Raw genomic sequence first — 25,664 nt, 5'->3', positions numbered from 1 at the left:
AATTAGGAAATCGCATAAATTGTTATTCCATCACCTTTTGGGAACTACTTAAGAAGCAATTCCATAAAAATACGATAGACATAAATGGTTAGTCCAAATGGCTCTACCAGATGCGACAGAGCTCGGGAAATCTCGGTTCTGCAGATGGATTCAGTTCCCCAAGGTGGGACCATACACCTATTACCCAATTATGTCATAGAATTGTGGTAAAGAGAAGAAAAATAGGAGGTGGCGCTCTTATAGAGTAGTAGGCCAACAAACAGAGTAATACTGATGTGTCTTCACTCTCACCCTTAAGTGGGAACTCATCTGGATTGGTTTTATTTTTCAAAGTTTTGTATGGCTGTATTGTTTGAGCCTTGTCGATTATTCTGTCACTTTATAGCCGTATAGTTTAGGCACAGACAATAAGGAATTGCTTTAATTTCTTCAAGTCTCCATTTACTGATGGCTGTGTCTTATGTTTTCTAATGTCCTCCTGACAATACATTAATAGAAAACCTTAATATTCCCCCCCAGCTAACATGGTTTGTGTAGTCCTAGATGTGTAATGAATTGGGATGTATCATTTCCTCAGGAGATGGCGAATGGTCTTCAGTGACATTTATGAGCGCACATTAGTTTATTTCTCTGGATAGTGACAATAATGAAATCTGGAAGCGACTTACATAAAGTAGTTCTTACATAGTAACCTGATGGATTTCATCTACATCAACCAATTTCACTTATTAAAGTATATGGCCCAGTTACTGTACAGAGCAGCAGTATTATAGTAGTTATATTTTTGTTCATAGGAGCAGTATTATAGTAGTTATATTCTTGTACATAGGAGCAGTATTATAGTAGTTATATTCTTGTACATAGGAGCAGTATTATAGTAGTTATATTCTTGTATATAGGGGGCAGTATTATAGTAGTTATATTCTTGTACATAGGAGCAGTATTATAGTAGTTATATTCTTGTACATAGGAGCAGTATTATAGTAGTTATATTCTTGTACATAGGAGTAGTATTATAGTAGTTATATTTTTGTACATAGGAGCAGTATTATAGTAGTAATATTCTTGTACATAGGAGTAGTATTATAGTAGTTATATTCTTGTACATAGGAGCAGTATTATAGTAGTAATATTCTTGTACATAGGAGTAGTATTATAGTAGTTATATTCTTGTACATAGGAGTAGTATTATAGTAGTTATATTCTTGTACATAGGAGTAGTATTATAGTAGTTATATTCTTGTACATAGGAGCAGTATTATAGTAGTTATATTCTTGTACATAGGAGTAGTATTATAGTAGTTATATTCTTGTACATAGGAGCAGTATTATAGTAGTTATATTCTTGTACATAGGAGTAGTATTATAGTAGTTATATTCTTGTACATAGGAGTAGTATTATAGTAGTTATATTCTTGTACATAGGAGTAGTATTATAGTAGTTATATTCTTGTACATAGGAGCAGTATTATAGTAGTTATATTCTTGTACATAGGAGTAGTATTATAGTAGTTATATTCTTGTACATAGGAGCAGTATTATAGTAGTTATATTCTTGTACATAGGAGTAGTATTATAGTAGTTATATTCTTGTACATAGTAGCAGTATTATAGTAGTTATATTCTTGCACATAGGACTAGTATTATAGTAGTTATATTCCTGTACATAGGAGCAGTATTATAGTAGTTATATTCTTGTATATAGGAGGTAGTATTATAGTAGTTATATTCTTGTACATAGGAGTAGTATTATAGTAGTTATATTCTTGTACATAGGAGTAGTATTATAGTAGTTATATTCTTGTACATAGGAGTAGTATTATAGTAGTTATATTCTTGTACATAGGAGCAGTATTATAGTAGTAATATTCTTGTACATAGGAGTAGTATTATAGTAGTTATATTCTTGTACATAGGAGTAGTATTATAGTAGTTATATTCTTGTACATAGGAGTAGTATTATAGTAGTTATATTCTTGTACATAGGAGCAGTATTATAGTAGTTATATTCTTGTACATAGGAGCAGTATTATAGTAGTTATATTCTTGTACATAGGAGCAGTATTATAGTAGTTATATTCTTGTACATAGGAGCAGTATTATAGTAGTTATATTCTTGTACATAGGAGGTAGTATTATAGTAGTTATATTCTTGTACATAGGAGCAGTATTATAGTAGTTATATTCTTGTACATAGGAGTAGTATTATAGTAGTTATATTCTTGTACATAGGAGTAGTATTATAGTAGTTATATTCTTGTACATAGGAGTAGTATTATAGTAGTTATATTCTTGTACATAGGAGCAGTATTATAGTAGTTATATTCTTGTACATAGGAGTAGTATTATAGTAGTTATATTCTTGTACATAGGAGCAGTATTATAGTAGTTATATTCTTGTACATAGGAGCAGTATTATAGTAGTTATATTCTTGTACATAGGAGCAGTATTATAGTAGTTATATTCTTGTACATAGGAGGTAGTATTATAGTAGTTATATTCTTGTACATAGGAGCAGTATTATAGTAGTTATATTCTTGTACATAGGAGCAGTATTATAGTAGTTATATTCTTGCACATAGGAGGTAGTATTATAGTAGTTATATTCTTGTACATAGGAGCAGTATTATAGTAGTTATATTCTTGTACATAGGAGCAGTATTATAGTAGTTATATTCTTGTACATAGGAGTAGAATTATAGTAGTTATATTCTTGTATATAGGAGCAGTATTATAGTAGTTATATTCTGGTACATAGGTGCAGTGTTATAGTAGTTATATTCTTGTATATAGGAGCAGTATTATAGTAGTTATATTCTGGTACATAGGAGTAGTATTATAGTAGTTATATTCTTGTACATAGGAGCAGTATTATAGTAGTTATATTCTTGTACATAGGAGTAGTATTATAGTAGTTATATTCTTGTACATAGGAGCAGTATTATAGTAGTTATATTCTTGTACATAGGAGCAGTATTATAGTAGTTATATTCTTGTACATAGGAGCAGTATTATAGTAGTTATATTCTTGTACATAGGAGGTAGTATTATAGTAGTTATATTCTTGTACATAGGAGCAGTATTATAGTAGTTATATTCTTGTACATAGGAGCAGTATTATAGTAGTTATATTCTTGTACATAGGAGGTAGTATTATAGTAGTTATATTCTTGTACATAGGAGCAGTATTATAGTAGTTATATTCTTGTACATAGGAGCAGTATTATAGTAGTTATATTCTTGTACATAGGAGTAGAATTATAGTAGTTATATTCTTGTACATAGGAGCAGTATTATAGTAGTTATATTCTTGTACATAGGAGCAGTATTATAGTAGTTATATTCTTGTACATAGGAGCAGTATTATAGTAGTTATATTCTTGTACATAGGAGCAGTATTATAGTAGTTATATTCTTGTACATAGGAGGTAGTATTATAGTAGTTATATTCTTGTACATAGGAGCAGTATTATAGTAGTTATATTCTTGTACATAGGAGCAGTATTATAGTAGTTATATTCTTGTACATAGGAGCAGTATTATAGTAGTTATATTCTTGTACATAGGAGGTAGTATTATAGTAGTTATATTCTTGTACATAGGAGCAGTATTATAGTAGTTATATTCTTGTACATAGGAGCAGTATTATAGTAGTTATATTCTTGTACATAGGAGTAGAATTATAGTAGTTATATTCTTGTACATAGGAGCAGTATTATAGTAGTTATATTCTTGTACATAGGAGTAGTATTATAGCAGTTATATTCTTGTACATAGGAGTAGAATTATAGTAGTTATATTCTTGTACATAGGAGCAGTATTATAGTAGTTATATTCTTGTACATAGGAGTAGTATTATAGTAGTTATATTCTTGTACATAGTAGCAGTATTATAGTAGTTATATTCTTGCACATAGGACTAGTATTATAGTAGTTATATTCTTGTACATAGGAGCAGTATTATAGTAGTTATATTCTTGTACATAGGAGCAGTATTATAGTAGTTATATTCTTGTACATAGGAGCAGTATTATAGTAGTTATATTCTTGTACATAGGAGCAGTATTATAGTAGTTATATTCTTGTACATAGGAGGTAGTATTATAGTAGTTATATTCTTGTACATAGGAGCAGTATTATAGTAGTTATATTCTTGTACATAGGAGCAGTATTATAGTAGTTATATTCTTGTACATAGGAGTAGAATTATAGTAGTTATATTCTAGTACATAGGAGCAGTATTATAGTAGTTATATTCTTGTACATAGGAGTAGTATTATAGCAGTTATATTCTTGTACATAGGAGCAGTATTATAGTAGTTATATTCTTGCACATAGGACTAGTATTATAGTAGTTATATTCCTGTACATAGGAGCATTATTATAGTAGTTATATTCTTGTATATAGGAGGTAGTATTATAGTAGTTATATTCTTGTACATAGGGGCAGTATTATAGTAGTTATATTCTTGTACATAGGAGCAGTATTATAGTAGTTGTATTCTTGTACATAGGGGGCAGTATTATAGTAGTTATATTCTTGTACATAGGAGTAGTATTATAGTAGTTATATTCTGGTACATAGGAGTAGTATTATAGTTGTTATATTCTTGTATATAGGAGTAGTATTATAGTAGTTATATTCTTGTATATAGGAGCAGTATTATAGTAGTTATATTCTGGTACATAGGTGCAGTGTTATAGTAGTTATATTCTTGTATATAGGAGCAGTATTATAGTAGTTATATTCTGGTACATAGGAGTAGTATTATAGTAGTTATATTCTTGTACATAGGAGTAGTATTATAGTAGTTTTATTCTTGTACATAGGAGGTAGTATTATAGTAGTTATATTCTTGTACATAGGAGCAGTATTATAGTAGTTATATTCTTGTACATAGGAGCAGTATTATAGTAGTTATATTCTTGTATATAGGAGGTAGTATTATAGTAGTTATATTCTTGTACATAGGAGTAGTATTATAGTAGTTATATTCTTGTACATAGGAGTAGTATTATAGTAGTTATATTCTTGTACATAGGAGTAGTATTATAGTAGTTATATTCTTGTACATAGGAGCAGTATTATAGTAGTTATATTCTTGTACATAGGAGTAGTATTATAGTAGTTATATTCTTGTACATAGGAGTAGTATTATAGTAGTTATATTCTTGTACATAGGAGTAGTATTATAGTAGTTATATTCTTGTACATAGGAGTAGTATTATAGTAGTTATATTCTTGTACATAGGAGTAGTATTATAGTAGTTATATTCTTGTACATAGGAGCAGTATTATAGTAGTTATATTCTTGTACATAGGAGTAGTATTATAGTAGTTATATTCTTGTACATAGGAGTAGTATTATAGTAGTTATATTCTTGTACATAGGAGCAGTATTATAGTAGTTATATTCTTGTACATAGGAGCAGTATTATAGTAGTTATATTCTTGTACATAGGAGTAGTATTATAGTAGTTATATTCTTGTACATAGGAGCAGTATTATAGTAGTTATATTCTTGTACATAGGAGTAGTATTATAGTAGTTATATTCTTGTACATAGTAGCAGTATTATAGTAGTTATATTCTTGCACATGGGACTAGTATTATAGTAGTTATATTCCTGTACATAGGAGCAGTATTATAGTAGTTATATTCTTGTATATAGGAGGTAGTATTATAGTAGTTATATTCTTGTACATAGGGGTAGTATTATAGTAGTTATATTCTTGTACATAGGAGCAGTATTATAGTAGTTGTATTCTTGTACATAGGGGGCAGTATTATAGTAGTTATATTCTTGTACATAGGAGTAGTATTATAGTAGTTATATTCTGGTACATAGGAGTAGTATTATAGTTGTTATATTCTTGTATATAGGAGTAGTATTATAGTAGTTATATTCTTGTATATAGGAGTAGTATTATAGTAGTTATATTCTTGTATATAGGAGCAGTATTATAGTAGTTATATTCTGGTACATAGGAGTAGTATTATAGTAGTTATATTCTTGTACATAGGAGCAGTATTATAGTAGTTATATTCTTGTACATAGGAGTAGTATTATAGTAGTTATATTCTTGTACATAGGAGCAGTATTATAGTAGTTATATTCTTGTACATAGGAGCAGTATTATAGTAGTTATATTCTTGTACATAGGAGCAGTATTATAGTAGTTATATTCTTGTACATAGGAGGTAGTATTATAGTAGTTATATTCTTGTACATAGGAGCAGTATTATAGTAGTTATATTCTTGTACATAGGAGCAGTATTATAGTAGTTATATTCTTGTACATAGGAGCAGTATTATAGTAGTTATATTCTTGTACATAGGAGGTAGTATTATAGTAGTTATATTCTTGTACATAGGAGCAGTATTATAGTAGTTATATTCTTGTACATAGGAGCAGTATTATAGTAGTTATATTCTTGTACATAGGAGTAGAATTATAGTAGTTATATTCTTGTACATAGGAGCAGCATTATAGTAGTTATATTCTTGTACATAGGAGTAGTATTATAGTAGTTATATTCTTGTACATAGGAGTAGTATTATAGTAGTTATATTCTTGTACATAGGAGCAGTATTATAGTAGTTATATTCTTGTACATAGGAGCAGTATTATAGTAGTTATATTCTTGTACATAGGAGGTAGTATTATAGTAGTTATATTCTGGTACATAGGAGTAGTATTATAGTTGTTATATTCTTGTATATAGGAGTAGTATTATAGTAGTTATATTCTTGTATATAGGAGCAGTATTATAGTAGTTATATTCTGGTACATAGGTGCAGTGTTATAGTAGTTATATTCTTGTATATAGGAGCAGTATTATAGTAGTTATATTCTGGTACATAGGAGTAGTATTATAGTAGTTATATTCTTGTACATAGGAGTAGTATTATAGTAGTTTTATTCTTGTACATAGGAGGTAGTATTATAGTAGTTATATTCTTGTACATAGGAGCAGTATTATAGTAGTTATATTCTTGTACATAGGAGCAGTATTATAGTAGTTATATTCTTGTACATAGGAGCAGTATTATATTAGTTATATTCTTGTACATAGGAGTAGTATTATAGTAGTTATATTCTTGTACATAGGAGCAGTATTATAGTAGTTATATTCTTGTATATAGGAGCAGTATTATAGTAGTTATATTCTTGTACATAGGAGCAGTATTATAGTAGTTATATTCTTGTACATAGGAGCAGTATTATAGTAGTTATATTCTTGTACATAGGAGCAGTATTATAGTAGTTATATTCTTGTACATAGGAGCAGTATTATAGTAGTTATATTCTTGTACATAGGAGCAGTATTATAGTAGTTATATTCTTGTACATAGGAGTAGTATTATAGTAGTTATATTCTTGTACATAGGAGCAGTATTATAGTAGTTATATTCTCGTACATAGGAGCAGTATTATAGTAGTTATATTCTCGTACATAGGAGCAGTATTATAGTAGTTATATTCTTGTACATAGGAGCAGTATTATAGTAGTTATATTCTTGTACATAGGTGCAGTATTATACTAGTTATATTCTTGTACATAGGCGTAGTATTATAGTAGTTATATTCTTGTATGTAGGAGCAGGATTATACTAGTTATATTCTTGTACATAGTGTTTTAGTAGTATAGATTAAGTAGCTTAATGTTATACTTGTATAAATTCTAGTTGTACAATATAGTCGTTTTGAAGATCACTGAAAACAAGAAGACATTTTCAATGTTCTCACTATAAATCTACTTGGTAGGAGATGAAGAAACTTTAAAATTGATTGAAATCTTCTAGAAGTAGAACATGTCTGACTTCTTGGCAGTTTCAGAATCTTTTTCAGCAGAAAGATGACTGACCAGCCGCGGTTGCAGATCTGTAACTCATCGTAAGAGTCTTCATTAATTGCTTATTGATAAAATATCTGGCAGGATCTTCCTTCTCTCACGTTCCAGAAATGCTTTTGCTTTGACCACAGTAAGAGGACCTCAGCGTTGAGTGACGTTCTTTATTAGCATTGATTTTGGCTTCTAAGTCTGGCATTTATGTGGTCCTTGTGATCTTCTTACTTCATCTTTTGAAGAATTTCCTTATGAAATAGGTCAAGAAGTAATTCTGCGAGTGACGACGTTGGAGTGGTTAGAAGTGGACTCTTCTGGAAAGTCAAAGCTTTAGGTTTCACTTCTGGGCATCTCAGCCCATTAGTCCTTGATAATCCAAGTACTACACCTCCTCTAAACCCAGTACTAAAAGGATGTCCCCATCAGTCCATACAGATGACTATTCAGTATATTGATGGCTAAACATGATATTAAAGCAGTTGCCCAGAATATATTCCCATAATTCGAGAGGTTCAGGATCCTCTTCTCTTGGCTCGAGTGGCGAGTGGTGACAAAGAGTGTCTCTTGCTTTGGAGGACTCCTCCTGTCCTGTGTTACACAGACAACACTTTCATTTGAATGTATATTGTGTAATTCACCATTTCCCCTGTGGTGGCGCTGAACTGAATTTGAACACTTACTGCCAGTGTCCTGTGTTATATATGGCAAATATGGCCACGCCCTAAGTGCACCAACCAACTCATTTGCGTAAGGTTTAAAGGTTGAGAGATTTTGGTGGTGGTAGAATCCCTTTAAGACCTGACTTGTATCTTAAATACTGCTTTTGCTTCTCCATACAACGGCCGGAGATGAATTGATCCCAAGATTGTAAATTGTTTTATTTTCCTCATATGGCTTATATTCTATGCCCGTCCATATTTAATAGAGGCAGAATACCATTATGAGCAATAAAGAGGGAAAGATTTGTGTGTTAATTTTTGGTGTAGGTGGACAGTGACTGTAAGTTAATGGGGGTTTATTGATCCACAGCCACCTCTTTACAAGATAATACATTTCTCTATTACTCCCAGTGATGCGAAATAGAAAATCACAGCCAAGATGGATATGGAAAGTATTTACGAAGCTGGTGGTGGTGGAGGAGAACCCATAACCCTCTCCTTACCCTCAATAAACTGTACAAAATGTCATAGGGAGCCTCTGGTTTTTTACCTCGTCCATTTTGTTATTAATTAAAGGGTTAATTGAGTTATGAGATTAGAAAAACAGCTTAATATTACTACTATAATACTGCCCTCTATATAACAGAATATAACTGCTATAATATTGCTCCTATGTACAGGAATACAACTAGTATAATACTGCTCCTATGTACAAGAATATAACTACTATAATACTGCTCCTATGTACAAGAATATAACTATAATACTGCCCCTATGTACAAGAATATAACTACTATAATACTACTCCTATGTACAAGAATATAACTACTATAATACTACTCCTATGTACAAGAATATAACTACTATAATACTGCTCCTATGTACAAGAATATAACTACTATAATACTGCTCCTATGTACAAGAATATAACTACTATAATACTGCTCCTATGTACAAGAATATAACTACTATAATACTACCTCCTATGTACAAGAATATAACTACTATAATACTGCCCTCTATATAACAGAATATAACTGCTATAATATTGCTCCTATGTACAGGAATATAACTACTATAATACTGCTCCTATGTACAAGAATATAACTACTATAATACTGCTCCTATGTACAAGAATATAACTACTATAATGCTGCTCCTATGTACAAGAATATAACTACTATAATACTGCTCCTATGTACAAGAATATAACTACTATAATACTGCTCCTATGTACAAGAATATAACTACTATAATACTGCTCCTATGTGCAAGAATATAACTACTATAATACTGCTCCTATGTACAAGAATATAACTACTATAATACTGCTCCTATGTACAAGAATATAACTACTATAATACTACCTCCTATGTACAAGAATATAACTACTATAATACTGCTCCTATGTACAAGAATATAACTACTATAATACTACCTCCTATGTACAAGAATATAACTACTATAATACTGCTCCTATGTACAAGAATATAACTACTATAATACTGCTCCTATGTACAAGAATATAACTACTATAATACTGCTCCTATGTACAAGAATATAACTACTATAATACTGCTCCTATGTACAAGAATATAACTACTATAATACTACCTCCTATGTACAAGAATATAACTACTATAATACTGCCCTCTATATAACAGAATATAACTGCTATAATATTGCTCCTATGTACAGGAATATAACTACTATAATACTGCTCCTATGTACAAGAATATAACTACTATAATACTGCTCCTATGTACAAGAATATAACTACTATAATACTACCTCCTATGTACAAGAATATAACTACTATAATACTGCTCCTATGTACAAGAATATAACTACTATAATACTGCTCCTATGTACAAGAATATAACTACTATAATACTGCTCCTATGTGCAAGAATATAACTACTATAATACTGCTCCTATGTACAAGAATATAACTACTATAATACTGCTCCTATGTACAAGAATATAACTACTATAATACTACCTCCTATGTACAAGAATATAACTACTATAATACTGCTCCTATGTACAAGAATATAACTACTATAATACTACCTCCTATGTACAAGAATATAACTACTATAATACTGCTCCTATGTACAAGAATATAACTACTATAATACTGCTCCTATGTACAAGAATATAACTACTATAATACTGCTCCTATGTACAAGAATATAACTACTATAATACTGCTCCTATGTACAAGAATATAACTACTATAATACTACCTCCTATGTACAAGAATATAACTACTATAATACTGCTCCTATGTACAAGAATATAACTACTATAATACTACCTCCTATATTCTCATAACACTGCAAATAAGTCTGTTCATTTATTTATGGATTTATTTTTTCCCCTCTTTTTCCTGCCAGCAATGGACTCTTAAGTTAAAGTGATTATCATTTGTGTTATCTGACGGACATGTCTGATTTATGTTATATTATTATTAGGTATTAATTCTGCTGGAATGTAATGTATTTTTGCTTTGTTTTTACTAATAAAAATTACCTCCTATGTACAAGAATATAACTAGTATAATACTACCTCCTATGTACAAGACTATAACTACTATAATACTACCTCCTATGTACAAGAATATAACTACTATAATACTGCCCCTATGTACAAGAATATAACTACTATAATACTGCCTCGTATGTACAAGAATATAACTACTATAATACTGCTCCTATTTATAAGAATATAACTACTATAATACTGCTCCTATGTACAAGAATATAACTACTATAATACTACTCCTATGTACAAGAATATAACTACTATAATACTGCTCCTATGTACATGAATATAACTACTATAATACTGCCCTATGTACAAGAATATAACTACTATAATACTGCCCCTATGTACAAGAATATACTATAATACTGCTCCTATGTACAAGAATATAACTACTATAATACTGCTCCTATGTACAGTCCTATGAAAAAGTTTGGGCACCCCTATTAATCTTAATCATTTTTAGTTCTAAATATTTTGGTGTTTGCAGCAGCCATTTCAGTTTGATATATCTAATAACTGATGGACACAGTAATATTTCAGGATTGAAATGAGGTTTATTGTACTAACAGAAAATGCGCAATATGCATTAAACCAAAATTTGACCGGTGCAAAAATATGGGCACCTCAACAGAAAATTGACATTAATATTTAGTACATCTTCTTTTTGCAAAGATAACAGCCTCTAGTCGCTTCCTGTAGCTTTTAATCAGTTCCTGGATCCTGGATAAAGGTATTTTGGACCATTTCTTTCTACAAAACAATTCAAGTTCAGTTAAGTTTGATGGTCGCCGAGCATGGACAGCCCGCTCTCAAATGATCTGAAAACAAAGATTTTTCAACATAGTTGTTCAGGGGAAGGATACAAAACGTTGTCTCAGAGATTTAACCTGTCAGTTTCCACTGTGAGGAACATAGTAAGGAAATGGAAGACCACAGGGACAGTTCTTGTTAAGCCCAAAAGTGGCAGGCCAAGAAAAATATCAGAAAGGCAGAGAAGAAGAATGGTGAGAACAGTCAAGGACAATCCACAGACACCTCCAAAGAGCTGCAGCATCATCTTGCTGCAGATGGTGTCACTGTGCATCGGTCAACTATACAGCGCACTTTGCACAAGGAGAAGCTGTATGGGGAGTGATGAGAAAGAAGCCGTTTCTGCACGTACGCCACAAATAGAGTTGCCTGAGGTATGAAAAAGCACATTTGGACAAGCCAGCTTCATTTTGGAAACAAAGATTGAGTTGTTTGGTTATAAAAAAAGGCGTTATGCATGGCGTCCAAAAAGAAACAGCATTCCAAGAAAAACACTTGCTACCCACTGTAAAATTTGGTGGAGGTTCCATCATGCTTTGGGGCTGTGTGGCCAATGCCGGCATCCGGAATCTTGTTAAAGTTGAGAGTCGCATGGATTCCACTCAGTATCAGCAGATTCTTGAGAATAGTGTTCAAGAATCAGTAACGAAGTTGAAGTTACGCCGGGGATGGATATTTCAGCAAGACAATGATCCAAAACACCGCTCCAAATCCTCAGGCATTCATGCAGAGGAACAATTACAATGTTCTGGAATGGCCATCCCAGTCCCCAGACCTGAATATCATTGAACATCTGTGGGATGATTTGAAGCGGGCTGTCCATGCTCGGCGACCATCTAACTTAACTGAACTTGAATTGTTTGTCCAAAATACCTTCATCCAGGATCCAGGAACTGATTAAAAGCTACAGGAAGCAACTAGAGGCTGTTATCTTTGCAAAAGGAGGATCTACTAAATATTAATGTCACTTTTCTGTTGAGGTGCCCATACTTTTGCACCGGTCAAATTTTGGTTTAATGCATATTGCGCATTTTCTGTTAGTACAATAAACCTCATTTCAATCCTGAAATATTACTGTGTCCATCAGTTATTAGATATATCAAACTGAAATGGCTGTTGCAAATACCAAAATATTTAGAACTAAAAATGATTAAGATTAATAGGGGTGCCCAAACTTTTTCATAGGACTGTATAAGAATATAACTACTTTATGTATTGACATTTACAGTTTTGCTCCAATTCTGTGAACCGTCTAACAGGTCAGAGTTCCAGGTTTGTAGGATTTCCCTCTCGGTTTCAGTGTTTTCATCTCTGCATATTACACTATATATAGCGGACTATTTCTAGCCATCTTTTGTTATATACCTTCAGAGTCTGGGCTGTGTATCTTGCGGCTGCCACTGGCAGCTCCTGTATGTATTCTCATTATAATCATGCTGCAGTCTGGACATGTGAATTCAGGTATTCTAATGAGGCGTGCGGTCAACTCAGCAAGACATGTAGTAATATAGAGGGTCATACTTTCCCCCGTTGCGCTCAGTGCGGTATTATAATGTTTTCATCTCTGTTCTTCCCATCTCTTAGGGGTTGGTTTTGTTCTACAATCATTCTTTACACATTTCCGACTCCTTTTTGTATTTCTTTATCCCGGTTTTCACTTGTTCTCGATACCCCCCCTCCCCTCCATTCTTAAGACAAGCAGTGTCCTATAGCGGTTATTCTATATGGGCTCCTGCTCTGTATATAGGCTGGAGTCCATGAACAATTTTAGATCTGACCTGGTTCCAGGTATAAGCCATTGTTTTTTTCTATCTTCATACTAGAGGAAAACAAGACTAATCTTTGACCTATAGGTAAACCTTACAGTAAGAGTTCAATTTCCCTACAGCACCCCCACAGGGGAAACAAAGCATTACACAGTGTGCAATCCAATCAATTGAGTGTCCATGTAATGCAGGACTGGACAAATCCTCCAGGGCGAGAGACAGAACCACTGTCCCTTCTGGCCAAGGGATCAGGATCTAGAACAGGACCAAGAGAAAGGAGCTGAGCTGTAATACCAAGCACCTCCAGCATACAAAGTGTGGCGCTGTGCTTAGTAGGCAGTGAAAAGACTGCAGCACTCAGCTAAACCCTGCAACCTTACCGAACATCGGATCAGCAGGGAATCCAGCTGTCAGACCACCTCTGATCTTAGATCGTGAGGACAGGTCATCAATTATTCAGAATGGAAAACCCCTTTAAGTGTAGCAGAGCTTAGTTTTATAGATGTGTGTGTGTATTTTTGCAGACTCCTCCCGCTCTGTATTACATGTAATTCAGCTTGAAAAGTGGAGAAGAAAGCATTTTTGTTTTGTAAGCTATCACCAAGCACAGCGCCATACCTTGTATTGTGGCTGTGCCTGGTATTGCACCTCAGCCTCATTCACTTGTGACCAATGAACGTGACATCACATGATCTGCACTGCTATAAAATTGATGACCTATCCCAAGAATTCTTTAATAGCGTCTCCAGGACTAGAAAAGCGAAGCAGATAGCGCCACATCTGTCCTTGGGTTGTGTGTGGTATTGCAGCTCAGCTTCATTAAAGTACCAGATATAACCTATGGACAGGTGTGTATTAAGTATATATTAAGGTAGTAGGACCTGTCACTGTGTCATGTGGTCCATGGTTAGGACCTGATGGTCTTACCGATAGCTCCCCTTTAACTGGCATATTATAAATTGTTGCGTTCCCCTTTAATATGAACCACAAGTGTCTTCTATTTGATCATTTGCAGCGCAGATTCTACGGAGTCGCTAATTCTCACAGTGTTTTTTTTAATACAATTGTATGCGTGCATTCTGTAACACATTTCTTCTCACTTGTATCACTGACCCACCCATCTGCTCTCCTCTCCGCACCTCTCCCGTATACCATATGCGCTGCAAAAACATTCACGTACATTTTTACATAGAAATCCATTTTACTGGAAAAAATCTGGTAATTTTCAGTCTTTTACACTTCTGGACTTGCATAAATTTTCTAATTTGATTCATTTCTACTCTAGAATTAGAGGGTAACAGATTCGTTCCGGGGGTTTATATGGTGAGGCCGTCTTTATAGGTTTAGGGGTTCGAAAGACAACGTCGGTCATGGGATCTCATTACATAGGACCCAAACCCAAAACTTCGAGGTTCGATACCCATGAAACACTAGTATGGTCTCTTCTGTAACATACAAAATATCGCTGGGCATCCTTGTGGCTTCCGCAGGCCTCTGTCTATGGGCAGCTGTCATCGTATCCCTCTGTGAGTGGACTGTTCAGCAGATTCAGGAAAGATTTCAGAGTGAAAGTCAGTATAGCAGGAAAGGGAAGTGGAGAAAGAAGCATTTTTTTTTTTAATGTTCACCATTATATGTTTAATTGTGTTTTAGGTTCCGTGACCGAGAAGACACAACAGCAGACGGGAAGTTTTCTGAGGGATGAGGAAGAGTTGGCAGTAGACATACTCAGACGTTATAAAGGTGAGAGGATCTTTATCAAAATTTCCAGTTATATCAAGATAGACATGACATTGCCAGTGATTGGGGTAATACAGAAGCGATATATGGGGTGCACTGGTAGTGGTGACCCAGAACCTGGACCTAGAGGAGGCCCAAAGGTCCCCAGTGCCATAGAGAGGCCAGTAAGTACACACGTCTCCTTCCATATCTTTCCTCTTGGCTCAGCATATCCTGAGATGTGTGAGGAGAGATGATCAGACCTTCAGGATTTTGCATTATTCTGCCATGGTGATATGTTGTATGTGTCTGTAATACGGTATCCAGAGGTTGGGATCAGAATTACTTCCCGTCATGGCTTTTGTTAGCAGGTTGCAATTACTTACTGAATTTTTTCATCCAAGTTTAAGCAAACGTAAGGGAAGAAACCCGTAGGAAAATGACTCACAGGCTTTCTATGTTAGAAACTCGCCATTCTCTATGAGTGGGGGGGAGGGGGACTGAAAGGCTTTCTCTATGAGTGGTGAGGGGAGCAGGACTCACAGGCTTTCTATATGAGGGGGAGCAGGACTCACAGGTTTTCTCTATGAGTGGGGGGAGCAGGACTCACAGGCTTTCTCTATGAGTTGGGGGAGCAGGACTCACAGGCTTTCTCTATGAGTGGGGGGAGCAGGACTCACAGGCTTTCTCTATGAGTGGGGGGAGCAGGACTCACAGGCTTTCTCTATGAGTGGGGGGAGCAGGACTCACAGGCTTTCTCTATGAGTGGGGGGAGCAAGACTCACAGGCTTTCTCTATGAGTGGGGGGAGCAGGACTCACAGGCTTTTTCTATGAGTGGGGGGGGGAGCAGGACTCACAGGCTTTCTCTGAGTGGGGGGAGCAGGACTCACAGGCTTTCTCTATGAGTGGGGGGAGCAGGACTCACAGGCTTTCTCTATGAGTGGGGGGGCAGGACTCACAGGCTTTCTCTATGAGTGGGGGGAGCAGGACTCACAGGCTTTCTCTATGAGTGGGGGGGCAGGACTCACAGGCTTTCTCTATGAGTGGGGGGAGCAGGACTCACAGGCTTTCTCTATGAGTGGGGGGAGCAAGACTCACAGGCTTTCTCTATATGGGAGGGGGGGAGAGAAGCAGGACTCACAGGCTTTCTCTATATGGGAGGGGGGGAGAGAAGCAGGACTCACAGGCTTTCTCTATATGGGGGGGGGAGAAGCAGGACTCAGGCCTGTCGTGACCATATATTATGACCAATGATGGAGATCATTGGTTTGATGAAAAAAGATCTCCTACTCTCCTCACGTCTCTATGGCACTGCTACAGTGTTGGGTCACCTTTCCCAGCATCTCCATCCCCTACCAGCCATCGCGGAGACATCATTGGCCCTGGTTGACAGTGTCCTGACGTGACTGCTGAGGCCCAATCCCAGACCGCAGGACCACTTCTGATTCCCAGGAGGCTGGAAGATGCTGGGAAAAACCAAACACCGCAGCGAGTATGATGAGATGATTATTCTACATTGCGGCCTGAAGAGATGCCAAACTATAATAACAACTCATGTGGGTCAAAACCGAAAAATCACAGGTTTGTCCAAAACCAAAATGTTTAGAACAAACAGGATTGGTTACTGTACAATATATGAATATGATCAAATAGTATTAGGAATCCATACGAAGTCAGATCTTCTACGATGGATATAGTTACAGTATAGTCTCGTGACATGCCTGGTTCCTTCTGAATAATGTGAACGTTCCTTTGGTATGAAGCACTATATCCCTCATTTCTCCGTCTCCAGCGTTGCGGCGGCGGCTGCTCCGGTATCTGAAGCCGCGCAGCAGAAATGTAATTAATTATCGCCACGTACCCAGACATCTCTAATTGTCCTTGCTCTGTAGTGTGTGAAGACCTCGAGGTATCTGCGGAGCTTTCATGTATCCTGCGAGTGTAGAACAATAAGCAGAAAAGTGAATTATTTCACATGGGACCTTTTATCGAGCACTATGAAGTCTGTCCAGCCAAGCAGGAAAATCTTAAGACGCGGACGTTTGGAATAACTTCAGCGGGTGAATTTGCATCTTAGAACTTCTCGGGCTAGATGTCTACATTTTTCTTAACAGTAAAGCTCCAGGGAGATTCTACAGCAGGAGATAAGAGCAAAGCTTTCATATCTTGTCTGCACTTTTGACAATTTTTGTAGAATTTGATCAAACATAATTTGCATGTTGAGCTCTAATGTGGTGTAACTTGTAGCTCCAGGGCCCCATCGCAACATCTGTAACAGGGCCCCCACCTACCATGAACTGGTATCTTGTTATGTGGCGGTGGGACCTTATCAGTCAGCGGGGCCCTGGGTATGATGGCTTACCCCTCCTCCTGATGGCTACACCCCTGAGGCTCACATATGATATGAGTAAACAGTCAGTGATCCGTTGAAAGACCCAAGTCTGTCTTCCCTATACCTATTGACTGTCTATGTATTTAGTCATACGCAGGCATATAAATATCTGAATCTTAGTTATAGTACAATACCAGAGTTGTTACTAGAGTTGTTATTATTGACATATATAAGTAAAATTCGCCTCACTTACACTGATTATCTCTGCTAACTGTGAGTGCTGTATGCAGAGTTTCCAGTGTATTCTATGAGAGATTTTGTAGCCTGTCTCCTGCCTGTGATTGATGGGTTTCTACTTGCCAGCTCTTATTAGTAGGAGGCAGGGGAAGCATTATGAGGCTCCATCTTACAGAAATACACCGGACTCTTTGCACACAGCACTCACAGCTAGTATGGATAAGCAAACTAAGAGGAGTTTTCTAAAACTGCATCTACTGTAGGGAATTACTTCTATATTATTTCCCTCTGTGTCCTCATATCTTCAGCAGCACTGGAGAAACCTACGGAGGTAGAACTTAGTGTGAGGCCATACAGGTTCAGATCAGCCAAATGTGAACACTACAGTAGTGTGATGGGGCAGAGTAATGTGTACAAAGCACAGCTGGCACCACTTATCTTATGAAGGATCGGACCAAATTCTAGCCCATTTCCCACATCTACCAGGCCCATTGTTATTGGATATTATATGCCTGTCTATGCCCAGCTTTACATATCACACCCCATTTACTGCAATGTCCATAGGGAATAGAAGTCAATTGCAGACCGGGTTGTGTGTGAGCTATGGGGCATATAAGTGGCGTAATATGAAGGTGCGCTCAATAATAGGTTTGCAATTGAAACTCCAGCTTGTAATGGAATCTGAGCAGGTATATACAGAGGGGTCAGCAGAGGACATGCGATGGAACAATAGAGCGTGTTTTTTTTTATCATAGCCTTTTGGTCAGGGATTGGTAATTAATTGTGATGTACGGGAATACTGAATCTAGATGGAAGATAATAAGGCACTTGACGTGCCCGAAGATCTAATACATGTGTGCTGGATTACTGGCCCATTACAGATACCCTATTAGGAATTCTCAGGACTGTGGGCAACTTCAAAGACCGTCTCTCATTGTGGAGCATCTGACATGTCTATGTGTTATATGTATAGGAACTGTGTAATGCTGCTTTTCTCCTGTGGTGGCGCTGTAGGAGAATTGTATGCTTACTGCCTTGTTGCTTCACAGATTACACCTGATCACTGCATTTGTACAGACCAAACCACCAACTCCATCTCTTCTTTTAACACGTCTTGACTCTGACTCCTTCATGTATGGCCATGGTCAGACAGATACAGTAAAGTTCCTCTAATTCCCCCCCCAAAATAGCAATTGACTTTGTTTGAAAGTAAATATGCAACAAACTATATACTTAATCAATTAATTAATTCATTATATAATATTGATAATTGTACAATGTAATATATAATTATTCATTTTATTTTCAAACTGGACTCCATGACTTTGACTACAACCTTACAGCCCTGCACTTATGGCTGTATCCACAGGATATGGCATAGATTCCAGATAGATGCAGGTCCTACCCAGGGGCAAAATATGGGGCATAATACTGTGAGCAGGGGCCACTATGGGGCATAATAGTATGTTCAGGGGCCACCATGGACCATAATAGTATGTGTAGGGGCCTCTATGGGGCATAATACTGTGTGCAGGGGCCACTATGGGACATAATACTGTGTGCAGGGGCCACTATGGGGCATAATACTGTGTGCAGGGACACTATGGGGCATAATACTGTGTGCAGGGACACTATGGGGCATAATACTGTGTGCAGGGGCCACTATGGGGCATAATACTGCGTGCAGGGGCCACTATGGGGCATAATACTGTGTGCAGGGGCCACTATGGGGCATAATACTGTGTGCAGGGGCCACTATGGGGCATAATACTGTGTGCAGGGGCCACTATGGGGCATAATACTGCGTGCAGGGGCCACTATGGGGCATAATACTGTGTGCAGGGGCCACTATGGGGCATAATACTGTGTGTAGGGGCCACTATGGGGCATAATACTGTGTGCAGGGGCCACTATGGGGCATAATACTGTGTGCAGGGGCCACTATGGGGCATAATACTGTGTGCAGGGGCCACTATGGGGCATAATACTGCGTGCAGGGGCCACTATGGGGCATAATACTGCGTGCAGGGGCCACTATGGGGCATAATACTGTGTGCAGGGGCCACTATGGGGCATAATACTGTGTGTAGGGGCCACTATGGGGCATAATACTGTATGCAGGGGCTAATATGGGGCATAATAATGTGCGTATGGGCCACTATGGGGCATAATAGTATGTGCAGGGGGCACTATGGGGCATAATAGTATGTTCAGGGTCCACTATGGGGCATAATAGAGTGGGGGGGGGGGGAGGGTGTCTGTTGGTAGATGTCCCTGGCATTGGTCAGGGGACGGGGGGCCATGGCAAAAGTTCACCACAGGGCCCGCCATTCCTTGTTACGCTACTGGTCCTACCTCTGGATTCTAGAATTGGGGTCCACTGACTCTCAATATACTTGTATTTCAGTTTCAAAAATAGCCTTTTAGGCAACCCCTTTAAGTACTCAATATAGCTACAATTATTGTGTACAAAGGTTGCAATCCAGCTTTCCCAGATTGATGTAGAGCTCTGTTATATATAGTTCCCAAACCTCACTCCTAGTGATGTGTCAGTCCTTACTTCCATTCTAGAATTCTATTCACGAACCGAGGCATCTAGGGGTTAATCTGCTGCGGATCCAGGTTGTGTTTAGCGATGTGCTCCAGCAATCCTCCCGCCATGATGTTGTGTATACACTCAGCAATACCACAAGTGGAAACCCATTACATAAGTTTTGTGGTTGCTGTGACCATAGCTGGAATCAATACAATTGTCTCCTCGGACAGGAAATGTCCCAGGTGGTGTCAAATATTAAATTATTTCTAAAGATTTACAATTGCTGTAACTAAACCGGTGCTAGGAAAACAAGGACATATGGGATCCGTAACTGCGGTACACAGCTGTGAACAATACGACAAGGCAAAACATGGCTCCTATCCAAAATCTGTGAGATACGTGGGAGGAATCTAGCCTACGGTAAGCTGATTCATACGGGCTGCAAACCTAGACTATGAATTACATACAGCTCGGGGAGTCGTGTGCGTGAGTATAGTGAGGAAACGGGCATAGGGCGGGCTACAAGTACAATGCCGATCTGTATGGCTAACAGTAGATGTTGTGCTGTGTCCCTGAGGAACCTTAATGTCATTGTGGAGTTGTCACAAATCATCTTCTAGTTTGATCTTTGTGAAAATATCATGGATAGACGTAAGCGGAGCAATTTCTCGAAAGGCCCACAACTTGGTTGTTCCCATGTGTGGCATGTACTTTATAGTACATGTTATCTTGTAATTTATTCAGTACATTGGAGAGCCAAGGGCAAGAATGTGAGTAAAAATAATAGTGCATAAATAATACTGCTGTATGGTGCATGAATAATAGGGCGATATGGTCCACAAATAATACTGTCATATGGTGAATAAATAGTAGAGCGGTATGGTGCATAAATAATACTGTGATATGGTGCATAAATAATACTGTGTTATGGTGCATAAATAATACTGCCCTATGGTGCATGAATAATAGGGCCATATGGTCCACAAATAATACTGTCATACGGTGAATAAATAATACTGTGATATGATGCACAAATGATAGGGCCGTATGGTGCATAAATAACATTGCTATATGGTGCAAAAGTAATAGGTCTGTATGGCGTATAAATAATACTGCAATATAGTGTGTAAATAATAGGGTCGTATGGTGCATAAGTAATACTGCAATTTGGTGCACAAATGATAGGGCCGTTTGGTGCATAAATAATAGGTCCGTATGATGCATAATTAATACTGCAATATGATCATACAGGGTCATACAGTGCACCAATAACTGGCGGATACATGTATATGTAAATAGTGTTCGTATGCAAAGTAAGAAGTAATAGAGCCCTAAAGAACATAGTCCTCCTGTATGGAGGACTTTGTTCTCGTCCTGGCTTCATGAAACAGGTGGACATGCGAAAGACACCATGGTTTCCACGCGGGGTCACTTATATCCACTGTTTTAGTGGTCCGGCTCTCCATCATTTGCGTGTCGGGGAGCTGCATACACATCCTTTTCTGTGTGCACAGTGCTACTGCCCCGTCATATCTAGATCTCCAGCAACACAATACACCTGACATAACATTCTCCATATGCTAATGAGATGACTCTGCACATCTATCCCAACCTATACAGCAAAGCTGACAAGTGAATAAGAGAAAACAGGAAGCATCAGCTTATTGTATCTCCTCTAGTGGCCAGTGTGAGAATTGCAATATTTCAAGATTTGTTTTAATTTTTTTTTTTTTACGTGAATAAACCTATAAAATAAACCTAAAATGCCAATTTTTTTCAAAATGTATGATATAATGGAATTTTCTGACACCCCGCATGCTGTCCTCGTAGCATACAGCTCGGAGTCTGCGCACGGTTACCTAGATCTTATGTATTATCAAGCAGAAAACGGCAGCCCATGACAGGCGGTCTATTTGATGTGTTTTTAGTGAGATAAATGGAATTTATTTTTACTTGTTATCGCCTTACTCATCTACACTGCTATATATAGCGGGAAGAACACATATTATACTGCGTAGGTAGAACTGACAGATTTGTCATTTTTCATCCTTGTCACATTTAGACGACGTATTATCCTGCAATTCCTCCTGTCAATTTCCAGACTGCATTTTCTTTCAGGACTTATTATCCTGAGAGACGCCATCCAGTTCCTTTTCTCCCAGCGCCCTGAATAGGACTTAAAAGGAAAAGCATCTGTAGAAATTGAACCGAAAAAAAAAAAAAAGATTATTCAGAACTCTCTGAAAGACGATTGAAACATGAGATAAAAGGCTCGGGGTGGAAAAAAAACCCATAATAATGAAAGGAGAAAGGTAATGATCGAGAGGAAATGTGCAGCACGGGGGAGAGCCAAACAATGGCCAAATGGAGAGAAAGTGGAGTCTCGCAAGGTAAATCGCAACATTTAATGGCTGCAAATTAAAGGGAAGCGAAGATGGTTTAAGTTAATATTCTGAAGTGACCCTGAGGACACGACCCCAGAAGTTCTGAACAGCTTTATTACCAAGGCATCTCCTAATGGACTGAGGTCAAGACATGTCAATTCTAAGTCGTGTTTCTAGTACTTTTGATGCTTTTTAAAGGTAGCCTGATACGTATAGATTATATCTATAGTTTGTATTATTATGTAGTTTACAATACAATATCACAATATGCTCGCCAAACCCTTGACAAGCGGCAACTCATAATAAAAGGGAAAGGACACCCAATGGTGGACACTGCAGGATTGTCGTTGTGGCCCCACTTACCCCAACCTACCCAAGGACCAGCACCGCACCTCCCATGAGGCGACCTGAAGCGACCGCTTCAGGCGGCGCTATGCCAGGGCTCCGGGGAGGGCGGCATTTTTGCTTGCCTAAGCCAGTCCAGGACAAGATGTCCTGGACTGGCTTAGCGTCACCTTCACCGAGCGGTGGATTGGAGAGGCCGTTGGAGCATCCCTGCCTGCTAACGCCACTCCACCATGCCCCCTTTGCTCCGCCCCCTTCATTCCGCCCCACCCCCTACGCTCCACCCCCTCCTCCCGGGGGGGGGGGGGTGCTTCCTGTCGGGCGTCGAAACAGGTAGGTTCACCCCTGCCAAGGACAGGAAAGTCTCCCAGGACAGGACAGATGGCCGCTACTCTGGTACCCGAGTTTTCATATAAAGTTTAAATATCTGCAGGTATCAGTTTCTTCTGCTGCTAATATCCTCATTATGGCTGCAACACTTGATAGATAGATAGATAGATAGATAGATAGATAGATAGATAGATAGATAGACGTGTACAGCAAGGAGCAGTCTACCCCTCTTCCCTATCCATTATAACTAATACTGGTTTCTTTACATGTGATTCTGCCAGGAGTAACTGTACAATGACAACAAATAATAGAAAAGCCCAAGTGACTATACAATAGGAGATACAGGAACACTGAACAGCAAAAATAGAGCAAATGCATGCATGCATGATGCAGCTACAAAGATCCCTGACACAGGAAAAATGGGATCTGTGATCACAGTAAGGAAAGCTGCTTGCTGTCTGAGAATAATAACTCATCTATAATCGTACAAGCAGCCAGAAGTACAGTCCAGTGCACAGAGAAAGCATTTTGTAGACATGTGAGGAGAATCTGCTCCCCCTTTTCATTCACTATGCGAAGAGAGAACAGACCCTCCTCCTCTATTCATTGTGAAGCCGTCTTGCATCTATGGCCGGGATTTCTCTAGTAGCAAGGAGTGAACTGCAAATTAGCTAGAAGGGAGACACCTAGTGGCAGGAACTTTAGAGAGGTTTTACCCTGTTCCTACGGGTGTCACTCTCAATTCACACAAACCCGATTTCTCAGGCATACATCAAGGGTGGCTCCACTAGCTGAACTAAGTAAAGTCCAGGACTGACACAAAGTACTGACGGATAGCCAGCCAACAGAGGTCATGATGGAAGACCCGAAAGACATGGGGAAATTTCCCTTTATAGGAGACTTTCTCACCTTTCTTGACTACAAGGTGTCCAGCCAGAGTATGTAAAGGCTGTAGCATAAACAGAACGACATGACACAGCTCACTGCACGGTCCATGAGCACAATAGAAAACCGACTTTGCAGACCCCCGAGTATAATGATCGGCGGACCGGGAGACGTAAGGGAATGTAACAAACACTGTTACTTACCTCTCCACAATCCTGGCCAGGCCTCCTTCCTGACGTCCTTTCTGACGTCACATGAACCCGGCCTACGTCCCGGGTCATGTGACATCTGTCGTCATTTCAGAAGGACGACAGCGTAGGAGCCGGGGACAGGTAAGAAACAGTAATTTTTTATCTTTTTATTCCCCCGGGTCTCCAATTATTATACTCTGGGGTCTGAAAAGACCCCAGAGTATAATAATTGTTTATGGGTGTCCACTATGGGGTATAATACTGTGTGCAGGGGCCACTATGGGGTATAATACTGTGTGCAGGGGCCACTATTGGGGATGATACTGTGTGCAGGGGCCACTATGGGGTATAATACTGTGTGCAGGGGCCACTATGAGGGATAATACTGTGTGCAGGGGACACTATGGGGCATAATACTGTGTGCAGAGGCCACTATGGGACATAATACTGTGTACAGGGGCCACTATGGGGCATAATACTGTGTGTAGGGGCCACTATGGGACATAATACTGTGTGCAGGGGCCACTATGGGGGATAATACTGTGTGCAGGGGCCACTATGGGGTATAATACTGTGTGCAGGGGCCACTATGAGGGATAATACTGTGTGCAGGGGCCACTATGAGGGATAATACTGTGTGCAGGGGCCACTATGAGGGATAATACTGTGTGCAGGGGCCACTATGAGGGATAATACTGTGTGCAGGGGCCACTATGGGGCATAATACTGTGTGCAGGGGCCACTATGGGGTATAATACTGTGTGCAGGGGCCACTATGGGGTATAATACTGTGTGCAGGGGCCACTATTGGGGATGATACTGTGTGCAGGGGCCACTATGGGGCATAATACTGTGTACAGGGGCCACTATGAGGGATAATACTGTGTACAGGGGCCACTATTGGGGATGATACTGTGTGCAGGGGCCACTATGGGGCATAATGCTGTGTGTGTAGGGGCCACTATGGGGAATAATACTGTGTACAGGGGCCACTATGGGGGATAATACTGTGTGCAGGGGCCACTATGGGACATAATGCTGTGTGCAGGGGCCACTATGAGGGATA

The 25,664-nt window shown here is 38.1% G+C and overlaps 1 protein-coding gene across 3 annotated transcripts in view; it reads left to right on the top strand.

The window, feature by feature from the left end:
* The window catches only part of RAB27B (RAB27B, member RAS oncogene family), a 159,418-nt gene that overhangs the window by 75,446 nt on the left and 58,308 nt on the right, over positions 1–25,664 (top strand). The window contains exons 1-2 of one of the 3 annotated variants that reach the window (XM_075268775.1): positions 13,323–13,333; positions 15,292–15,381. The exons of 1 other annotated variant lie outside the window; for it this stretch is intronic. The gene's annotated coding sequence lies outside the window, so the exon portion shown is untranslated. Of the gene's footprint in view, positions 1–13,322; positions 13,334–15,291; positions 15,382–25,664 lie in introns of those variants that run through there. One more of the 3 variants, XM_075268766.1, reaches the window with a different exon arrangement.

Source organism: Leptodactylus fuscus, chromosome 1 (genome assembly GCF_031893055.1).
Source record: "Leptodactylus fuscus isolate aLepFus1 chromosome 1, aLepFus1.hap2, whole genome shotgun sequence".
Taxonomy (NCBI): Eukaryota; Metazoa; Chordata; class Amphibia; order Anura; family Leptodactylidae; genus Leptodactylus; species Leptodactylus fuscus.
Note: the sequence above shows the minus strand (reverse complement) of the source record. Positions and strands in the feature narration are given on the sequence as shown.